The sequence below is a fragment of the Capsicum annuum genome, chromosome 10, assembly GCF_002878395.1.
Source record: "Capsicum annuum cultivar UCD-10X-F1 chromosome 10, UCD10Xv1.1, whole genome shotgun sequence".
Lineage (NCBI taxonomy): Eukaryota > Viridiplantae > Streptophyta > Magnoliopsida > Solanales > Solanaceae > Capsicum > Capsicum annuum.
The window spans coordinates 172,217,579-172,227,487 of NC_061120.1; positions in this window are offsets into that span (position 1 = coordinate 172,217,579).

A 9,909-nucleotide genomic window follows, 5' to 3' on the forward strand; every position below is an offset into this window, starting at 1 on the left:
TCAGCACGTATTCTCTCAGAAAGACATCTATCTTTGTCAAAAAAGGTGGTTAGAGCTCTTGAAAGATTACGACATGAGTGTCCTTTATCATTCGAGCAAGGCTAATGTAGTGGCCGGCGCTCTCAGTAGATTGTTTATGGGTAGTGTTGCTCATATTGAGGACAGTAAGAAGAATTTCAATCAGGAAATTCATCATCTTGCTAGACTAGGTGTTTGCTTAGTCGATTCTTCAGAGGGTAGTATATAGGTTCAGAACAGTTCAAAATCATCTCCAGTTTCCATGGTGAAGGAAAATCAAGGTAGAGATCCCCGCATAGCTATGTTGAAAGAGCCAGTCAGAGATCAGAAAGTAGAGGTTTTCTCCTAAGGGGGAGATGGTGTTTTGCGTTGTCAGGGCCATCTCTGTGTTCTAGGTGTAGATGACTTAAGGCAGCAAATTCTTGCAGAAGCGCATGGTGTGCGATACTCTATTCATCTAAGGGACACTAAGATGTACCATGAGTTGCGGGAGATCTATTGGTGGAGTGGGATGAAGTAGGATCTTGCAGAGTTTGTGGTTAAGTGTTATATATGTCAGCAGGTTAAGATAGAGCATCAGAAGCCTAGTGGTTCCATGTAGGAGTCATTATTCCCACCTAGAAATGGAAAGAAGTGAACATGGACTTCGTTATGGGTTTGCCTCGTACTCGCCGTCAGCATGATTCAGTTTGGGTCATTGTAGACAGAATGACCAAATTAGCTTATTTTCTCCTGGTTCATACCTTTTATTCAGTCGAGGATTACGCCAAACTCTATATTAGGGAGTTGGTTAGATTACACGGTGTTCCATTGTCTATTATCTCAGACAGAGGTACCTAGTTCAACTCTCACTTATGGAAAGCATTCTGAAAGGGTCTTGGTACCCAATTCCATCTCAGTACATCTTTTCATCCTCAAATAGATGGTCAAGAGGAAAGGACCATTTAGAAACTAGAAGATTGCTACAAGTGCATGCAATTGATTTCATGGAAGTTGGGATCATCACTTACCTTTGATTGAGTTTGTATACAACAACAGTTATCATTTCAGTATTAAGATGGCTCCATTCGAAGCCCTCTATGGTAGGAGATGTAGATCTCCAGTAGGTTCGTTCGAAGTTAGCAAGGCCTCAATCATAGGGCTTGACTTAGTATTCGACGCCTTAGAAAAAGTTTAGTTGATCAAAGAGAGAATTTAGGCTGCTCAGAGCACAAAAGTCCTATGTAGATGTGTGTATAAAAGATCTCGAGTTTGAGATTGGTGACTTTGTCTATCTCAAGATCTCTCCCATAAAGAGAGTGAAGAGATTCGTCAAGAAGGGAAAGCTCATCCCCTGATATATCAGTCCCTTCAAAGTTCTAAGTCACATCGGCAAAGTAGCTTATGAGCTGGAATTGCCTTCAAATCTAGCTTCAATTTATCCAGTCTTCCATGTCTCTTTTCTCAAGAAGTGCATAGGTGACCCAACAGTTATAGTCCTTATTTAGAGCATAGATGTTCAGAACATCCTCTCTTATGAAGAGATTCGAGTCAAAATCCTAGGCTGTCAGATTTGCAGACTAAGGAACAAAGAAGCCCCTCTAGCCAAAGTTCTTTGGTGGATCAGTCCATTGAGGGAGATACTTGGGAAGTAGAAGCAGACATGCAAATCAAGTACCCTCACCTCTGCTCCACTAACTTAGACACGACTCAAGGAATCTCCTTAAGCTTATTCAGTTTCATGTTTAGAATTCTATTACAAACTTGGTACTAAGTACCATTGCATATTTAGTCATGCATTCATGTATCCGTTCAGTCGAATAGTCATGTATCAGATATGCATTCTCATTGTGAGAAACTCAGACCATCAGAAAACTCAGTCATGCATTCATGATTGAGTTATCCATACATCAGATATACATGTTTAGTATTATATGTTCAGCCTATCAGTCATGTCAATCATGAAATCATGTGTCAGTTGAGCATGATCAGTATATACTTCAGTTTATCATTTCTACCCTCTTAGTCAGTCTCATTCATGGACGAATGTTCTCAAGGTGGAGATATTGTAATACCCTGACTTTTTTTTTAAGTCTAAGTTAATCTCCATAAGTTTCAAGGATGACTCCCTAAATGAATAACGTGGGAAATTGAATTATATTTCAAACGATACCAATTTTGCTAAAATCCAGTATCGAGGGAAGAAGTTATAGACATTTTGCAGAAGCTATCCGAGTTGCCCAAGAGCGACAGGGAATGCTGATGGACCATCGTATAGGTGATGAATCGTCACGCCAGCCATCGCAACTAAGGCAGTTGACCTGCTTCCTACCTAAGAGTGATGGTCACAGCCAACAGACCATAGGTATATTGATGGACCGTCAAGCCAACCGTCGTAATGAGGCAGTGGACCACATTTCTGCCAAGGTCCGACGGTCAGGACCGATGGACCATCACAGTAGCGATGGACCATCTACCTAAGCTGTCGTAGCCTACGTTCAGTATTTTAGACTATTTTTAAAAGGGCATTTAGGTCTTTTTCTACCCTTTTTAATACGTAGTTAAATCCGGCTAGAGATCATATTCTCATTACTCATCCATAACATCAAATTAGGGTTCTCTCAAGATCAAAAACCAAGAACTAGGGTTAAATCCTTCTTCATGAAAATCAAGAACAAGTCTAGAAATCCTCCAAGAACCTTCAAGGATTTATCATCCCAGGTATGCACAATGTTCATTCATGGATCCCTTTCACCCATGAAGCTCAAGAATCTCTTTTCCAAATTACAAAGAATGTATTTCTTTCTGAGTTCTCATATTTTTCTCAAATTGAAATCCATGGTTGTGTTTTTGGGTTTGATTCATGTTTATATTGAAAGCTTACAATAATTGATCCTATTATGTGATAATTTTCAAGGTGTTCTTGATAAACCCCTTTAATTTACAAGTTAATTGACATATCCATGATAATTGGAAGTGGTAATGGCTGAGTAATCAAAGTATGCTCCCCATGTATTTGACAAAATGCCTATGTGAATAGAATAGTGTCATTATAACATGTTTATATGAAATCCACAATAGTGTACAAGTTAATGCATACAAGATGTTTGATAAAATGACATGATAATAGAACAATGAAACCATGACTTGATTTTATATATATATATATATATATATATATATATATATATATATATAAGATTATGATAATTATGTGTTCTATGGAATCCCCAACTTATTGTATTATGGATTGTTGATGTTGGTCACGTATTCAAGAAGTATCATGTATTCTCAGTTTCCTTCTATCAAGTCCTGGAGATACTACTACCCGAAAAATATAGTTGTGTGCCTAGAGCCAGTGTCATATTTTCAAGATACTCTCAGTCAAGCCATGTTCAGTAGAATTAAATTAGTCTTATGACCCAGGAAAACTCTCAGTAATCTCAGTACCTCAGTAATTCAGTAGCATTTCATCAGTCAATGGAATTCAGTAAACTCATTTCAGTAAATCAGTTCAGTGTCTATTCAGATGGGAGTAGGATTCAGCACTGAGAGAACCCAAGGATGGGAACTCACCTACTAGATGAGGGTGTGATTCTTAGCAGCAATCCTTGCATTCCAAAACTATATAGCCAGCATAGGCTTAAGATATCAAACCTGATAGATGAGGGTACATGAGCTGGATTAATATGTAAAGTGAGGGTCCCACTGTTCTCTTTAGAGTACCTGCTAGATAAGGGATTACTCACAGCTTGTCCTTACCAGTGGCGTGGTATTGACACTCTTTCAATTAGGGTTATAAATTGAACCCTAACTTAGCTATAATAGCGCATTTGGGGCATGCTGGTTAGATAACTACTTCCCATAGTCTCAGTCTTACTATCAGTCTCAGTAAAAGAACTCAGATAGTTTTTTATATTCAAGACTGTTAGATACAGTCAACTCAGTACAGTACGAAACTCAGCTAGTTCTATCAGAACTTAGACTGTCAGATACAGTCACTCAGTACCAATTATATCAGTAATCAAAAACTCATGTTATTAGTATTTAGACTCAGTAGTTAGTATTATCATGAACTCAGTCAAAATTACGTATTCATGTCATGCATATATTCTCATGCTCATGTTATTCAGACAGTTAGTTTAGTTCATGCATATGAACCCCTTTGCATATCAGCCTACCTCACTTGCATACCAATACATTCAATCGTACTGAAACATTCACGTTATGGTGTTTTTATACAATAAGTTCTGACGCATGAGCTCTAGAGCAGCAGTAGCATCCCAGGTTCCGACAGGCAAATTTAGCAGTGAGTCCTTATCACCCGAGGATAGCATGATTATTTCATTAGTTTAGTTTAGTGTGTAGTAGATGGAGTTAGTTGGGGACATATCCCATAAACTCCTTATTTAGACAGTCTTAGAGGCTTTTAGACTATAATATGTTCAGACAGTTTTGTTTCAGTTTGTTTTGGTATTGATATACCGTACTTCAGATGTTATATTTTATTTGTTTTGAACCTTATGGCCTTTCAGCCTTTAATTCCGCATTTATATGATATATTATGTAGTGTTCAGGTACAAATATCAGTCATGGGTTAGCTTATGGTCCTTTGAGGTCATGAGCACCGTGTAGCATTCTGATTACAGAAAATCGTGGCATTATAGTCATGTATTCAAGAAGTATCATGTCCTGCTAATATTTATGCTATCGAGTCCTAGGGATATTTAATACCCGATAATTTAGTTATATGCCTAGAGCCAGTGTCAGTTATAGAGAAATCTCAGTCATGTCACGATCAGTAGTACTCTCAGTCAATTTTAGAACTCAGTAGAACTCAGTCAGTTACATGACTCAGGAAAACTCAGTAAATCTCAGTATTTGTTCATTTTCTAGTTCAGCATTCAGTCCAATCCTCAGTGAACTCAGTATCAGTCCAGTCTCATTCAATACTCATTTTAGTTTTCAATAAACCCAGTCAGTTAATAGAATTTAGTAATTTTCTGCCAGTCAACAGAACTTACTGAACTCAGTTCAGTTCAGTTACACAGTACGATCAATAACAATTCAGTCAAGCCTAGTACGAACTCAGAAATCGGTGTAGTATCTATTTAGTTGGGAGTACGAATCAGCACTGAGCGAACCTAGAGATGGTGGCTCACCCGTTAGATAGGACTGAGATACCTAAAAGCAATCCCTAAGCTTCAGAACTATGTAGCCAGCTGTAATACCCCAAATATGGTACTCAGAATACTACACGGTGCTACCAATCCCGAAGGACCACCAGCTAACCCATTACTGATATTTGTAACTGAGTACTTTAATATATATATATATATATACACTATAAATGCATAATATAAACTACAAGGACGTAAGGTTCAAAACTGAATAACATATGAACGGGGTATAGAAACACCCAAAACTTAAATAAAACATCTGAACAAACTGTAATCTAATAAAATATCTAGTCTGAAAAACACTGTAGTCTGAAAGTCTTTAAAACTATCTGAATAAGGATTTGATGGGAAATGTGCCCAACTAACTCTATTTACTGAAAACTAAACTGAGATAATGAAATAATTATGTCATCCTTGAGTGATAAGGACTCACTGCAAAATCTGGCTGCCAAAACCTAGAATACTACTGATGCTCTGGATCTCTTGCTTCTGAACCTATGGTATAAAACACCATAGCGCAAGAGAAAAGTATGTGTCAGTACGTGAGAATGTACTGGTATGCAAGTGAGGTAGGATGAATGCATGGGGTTCATATGCATGAATAATACTAACTGATTGAATAATATGAACACAAAAATACATGCATGAATACTTAACCATAACTGAGTTTATGAAAATACTGACTACTAAGTCTGACTAATGATAACATAAGTTACTAATGACTAATATAACTGATACTGAGTGACTGAATCTGACAGTCTATATTCTGATAGAACTAGATGACAGTCTTGAATTCTATAGAACTATCTGAGTTCTATTACTGAGATTGAGACCGTGACTATGGGAAGTAATCATCTAACCGACATGCTCCGAATGAGCTATTGTAGCTGAGTTGGGGTCCAATCTGTAACCCCATTTGAAAAGGTGTCAGTACCATGCCATGGGTAAAGACAAGCTGTGAGTGACCCTTATCTAGTAGGTACCCAAATGAGAATGGTAGGACCCTTATCTATCAGGTTAAGCCAACTAATCTAACCTTATCTAGTAGTTTTGATGTCTCAACCTATGCTGGCTACCTTGTTCTGTAATGTAAGGATTACTTCGAAGAATCACACCCTCTACTAGTAGGTGAGTTCCCATCCTTGGGTTCACTCAGTACTGAATCCTACTCCCATCTGAATAGATACTTAACATGATTAATAGAAATGAACTTGACTGAGTTTATTGAGTTCTGTTGACTGACAGAATACTACTGAGATGACTGGATTTATGAGATTACTGATTTACTACAGTTACTGAGAATTTTTCTGAGTCATTAGACTAACTGAATTCTACTGAACATGACTTGACTGAGAGTATCTTGAAAACATGACACTGGATCTAGGCACATAGCTAAATTATTGGATATTAAATACCCCCAGGACTCGATTGCATGAAACTGACAGGACTTGGCACTCTTGAACACATGACCAATATCAATAATTCATAATACACAAAGTTGGGGATTTCATGAAGCACATGGTTATCATAGTCTTGTTCATGGATAGGAATACATATAAACATATCATGATTTCATCATTCTAATCTCATGGCACTCCTTCAAACATTGATAATGCACCACAATTTCTTGGAAGTCATTTTAATCATAAGGGTAAGGCATACATTTATCATTTAGGTCACAATTGAACTATAATGCACAATTTCTATCCTCTTGAGAATTTTGTCAAACACCTTACATGCACAACTTAGGGCATAGGCATGATCATCAAATTAATACCATAAAGCTCCATAATTCAACTCAATTTCATTGGCTTCTACCCACATGCTATCATAGGTACATGAACAACACATAAAGATTCCAACTTAGGAATCATACAACAATAATCATATGAACATAATCAATCCACAACATAAATATCATAATTTATAATTAAAAAATAGGTTCTTGAACTTCATAGATGAAAGAAATCCATGAATCAACACTTGGCATACCTTAGTTCGTGATTCTATGAAGATTGACGGTGGAATTTTCTTGAAATTGAATCCCCAATTGAAAACCCAAACTTGTTCTTGAGAGAAATTGAAAGAAACTAAGTATATTTTGCCTTTGGATAGCTGAATCTCGTGTTTGTGGGTATATATAGAGTAGAAAAATGACCCTTTAACCCTCAAGAATTCATGGCTAAAGTGCTGGAAAAATTGGCCCAGTAGGAATACCCAGGGCGGCCCCTTACTTAGACCATGGGTCTAGCCTGGGCGGCGCCTCCCCAACGCTTTTAGCTACTGGTTTGGGCAGCCAAACATGCCCTTATGCTATTCCAAAAATTTTGAAACTCGCCCAAGATGTACAATGGAATTTCCCCATCATAACGAAACATGAAAATAAAAAAATAGAGGTCAGAAAGGTCATGAAACAAATCCCTGAAGTTCAGAGGTTTAAAATAAGACTAAGTCCCTAAAAACTTAGCTAAAATTTCCAAGTGTGGGGTCTTTCATGAAGCTTAAGGAGCTGAATTTAGACTTAGAATTTTATGAGGTCTTACACCAGCGTAGTTGTGAGATGTCACCTGTTAGAAAGGACTGGCAAACTCAGGGATCACCCGCTAGATAGGACTGATCTCAGGGGTCACCCGTTAGTTAGGATTGACTCCACAGTAGTTGTATTTACCCGTGGTATGGTACTGAAATCCTTCCAGCTGGGGTTACAAGTTGGACCCCACTAGTTTAGATTTGGGGTATGTCGGTTAGATGATTACCTCCTACAGTTTCAGCTTCAGTCTCGGTATAAAAGTCAGTTTAATATTATGAAAATTAGGACTGTTAGATACAGTCACATAGCTCAGTAAGGAACTCAAGTAGTTCTATAGGTTCAGGACTGTCAGATATAATTATTTAGCTCATTACAGAACTCAGTTAGTTCTATTAGAATCAGGACTGTCAGAAATAGTCACTCAGTTACCAGTAAACTCAGTCACTCAGATAATCAGTAATTCAGTGTCAGTGAACTTAGTTATCAATGTTAGTAGACTCAGTTATCAGTATCAGTAGACTCAGATATCAATAAATTAGTACTCATAACTCAGTATCCAATACTAGTATGACCTCAGTTACAGTTTACGCATTCATGCATGTATTCTCATGCAGCTATGATCATTTCTCAGTCAGTTATAGTTTATGCATATGAACCCTTGCATTCAGCCTTAGCTAACTTTCCATACCAGTACATTCACATATACTGACGTATACTTTCTTGCGCTATGGTGTCTTATACCATAGATTCATATAAATAGGATCTAGAGCTCCCTAAGCAGTTTAGACTCAGCCAGCAGTAGTAGACTTAGTAGTGAGTTCTCGTCATTCGAGAGTGTTCTTTATTTTTTATTATATCATTAGACTCACAATTTTAGTAGATAGAGTTAGTTGGTGGATTGTCCCTTCAAATCCACAGTTCAAATAGTTTTAGAGGCTTTTCAGACTATAGCATGCTCAGACAGTTATTTCAGTTTTGGTATTGATATACCATATTTCAGTATTTGATTTTAGTATTAAACCTTGTGGCATTTCAGCCCATTATTCCGTATATTTTAGTATTATTATACAGTTATTGCAGTAGGTACCAGTCATGGGTTAGCTTGTGGTCCGTCGGGATTATGAGCATTGTATAGCGTCCGGGGTACCAGACTCGGGGCATTACAAAAACACTCACATCATAATCTTTTAACAATTCTAACCACCTTCTTTGACGAGGATTTAACTTTCTCTGTGTAAACACATGCAGCAAACTTTTGTGGTCCTTAAACACATCTACATGTACCCTATAAAGATAGTGCCTCCAGATTTTCAAAGCAAACACAACAGTTGCTAATTCAAGATCATGCGTAGGATAGTTCTTTTCATGAGGCTTAAGCTTTCTAGAGGCATAGGCTATGACTCTACCTCTCTGTATCAAAACACAACCCAGACTAACTCTAGAAGCATCATCATAGACAATGAATCCATCTGTACCATCAGGTAACGCTTAGACTGGGGTTGAAGTGAGTTGAGCCTTTAACTCCTAAAAACTCTTCTCATAAGAATCTGACCACTGAAACTTAACTTTCTTCTGAGTCAATCTGGACATAGGGATGCAATGGACGAAAACCCCTCAACAAACCATCTGCAATAGCCAACTGAACCCAGGAAACTCCTAATGTCTGGTGGAAAAATGGGTATAGGATAGTTTTTCACTGCTTTGGGATTTTAGGGATCAACTCTAATGCCATAACCGAAAATAATATGACTGATGAAAGCTACTGACCTTAGCCAAAATTCACACTTGCTGAATTTAGCGAACAACTGGTGGTCTCTAAGAGTTTGCCACACAATTCTAAGATGGTCTGTATGGTCATCTTTACTACGAGAATAGACAAGAATATCATCTATAAAGACTATGAAAAATATGTCCAGGTACTATTTGAACACTCGGTTCATCAAGTCCATGAAGGCTGCTGGAGCATTTGTTATTCTGAAGAACATGACTAGGAATTTAAAATGATCATAATGGGTTCTGAAACTTGTCTTCGGGGTAGCACGTTCCCTTACTCTAAGCTGGTGATAACCCCATATAAGGTCTATCTTATAGAAGTAACTTACACCCTGAAGTTGATCAAAAAGTCATCAATTCTGGGAAGAGGATATCTATTTTTAACTGTGACTTTATTCAGCTGACGATAGTCAATGCACATTCATAGAG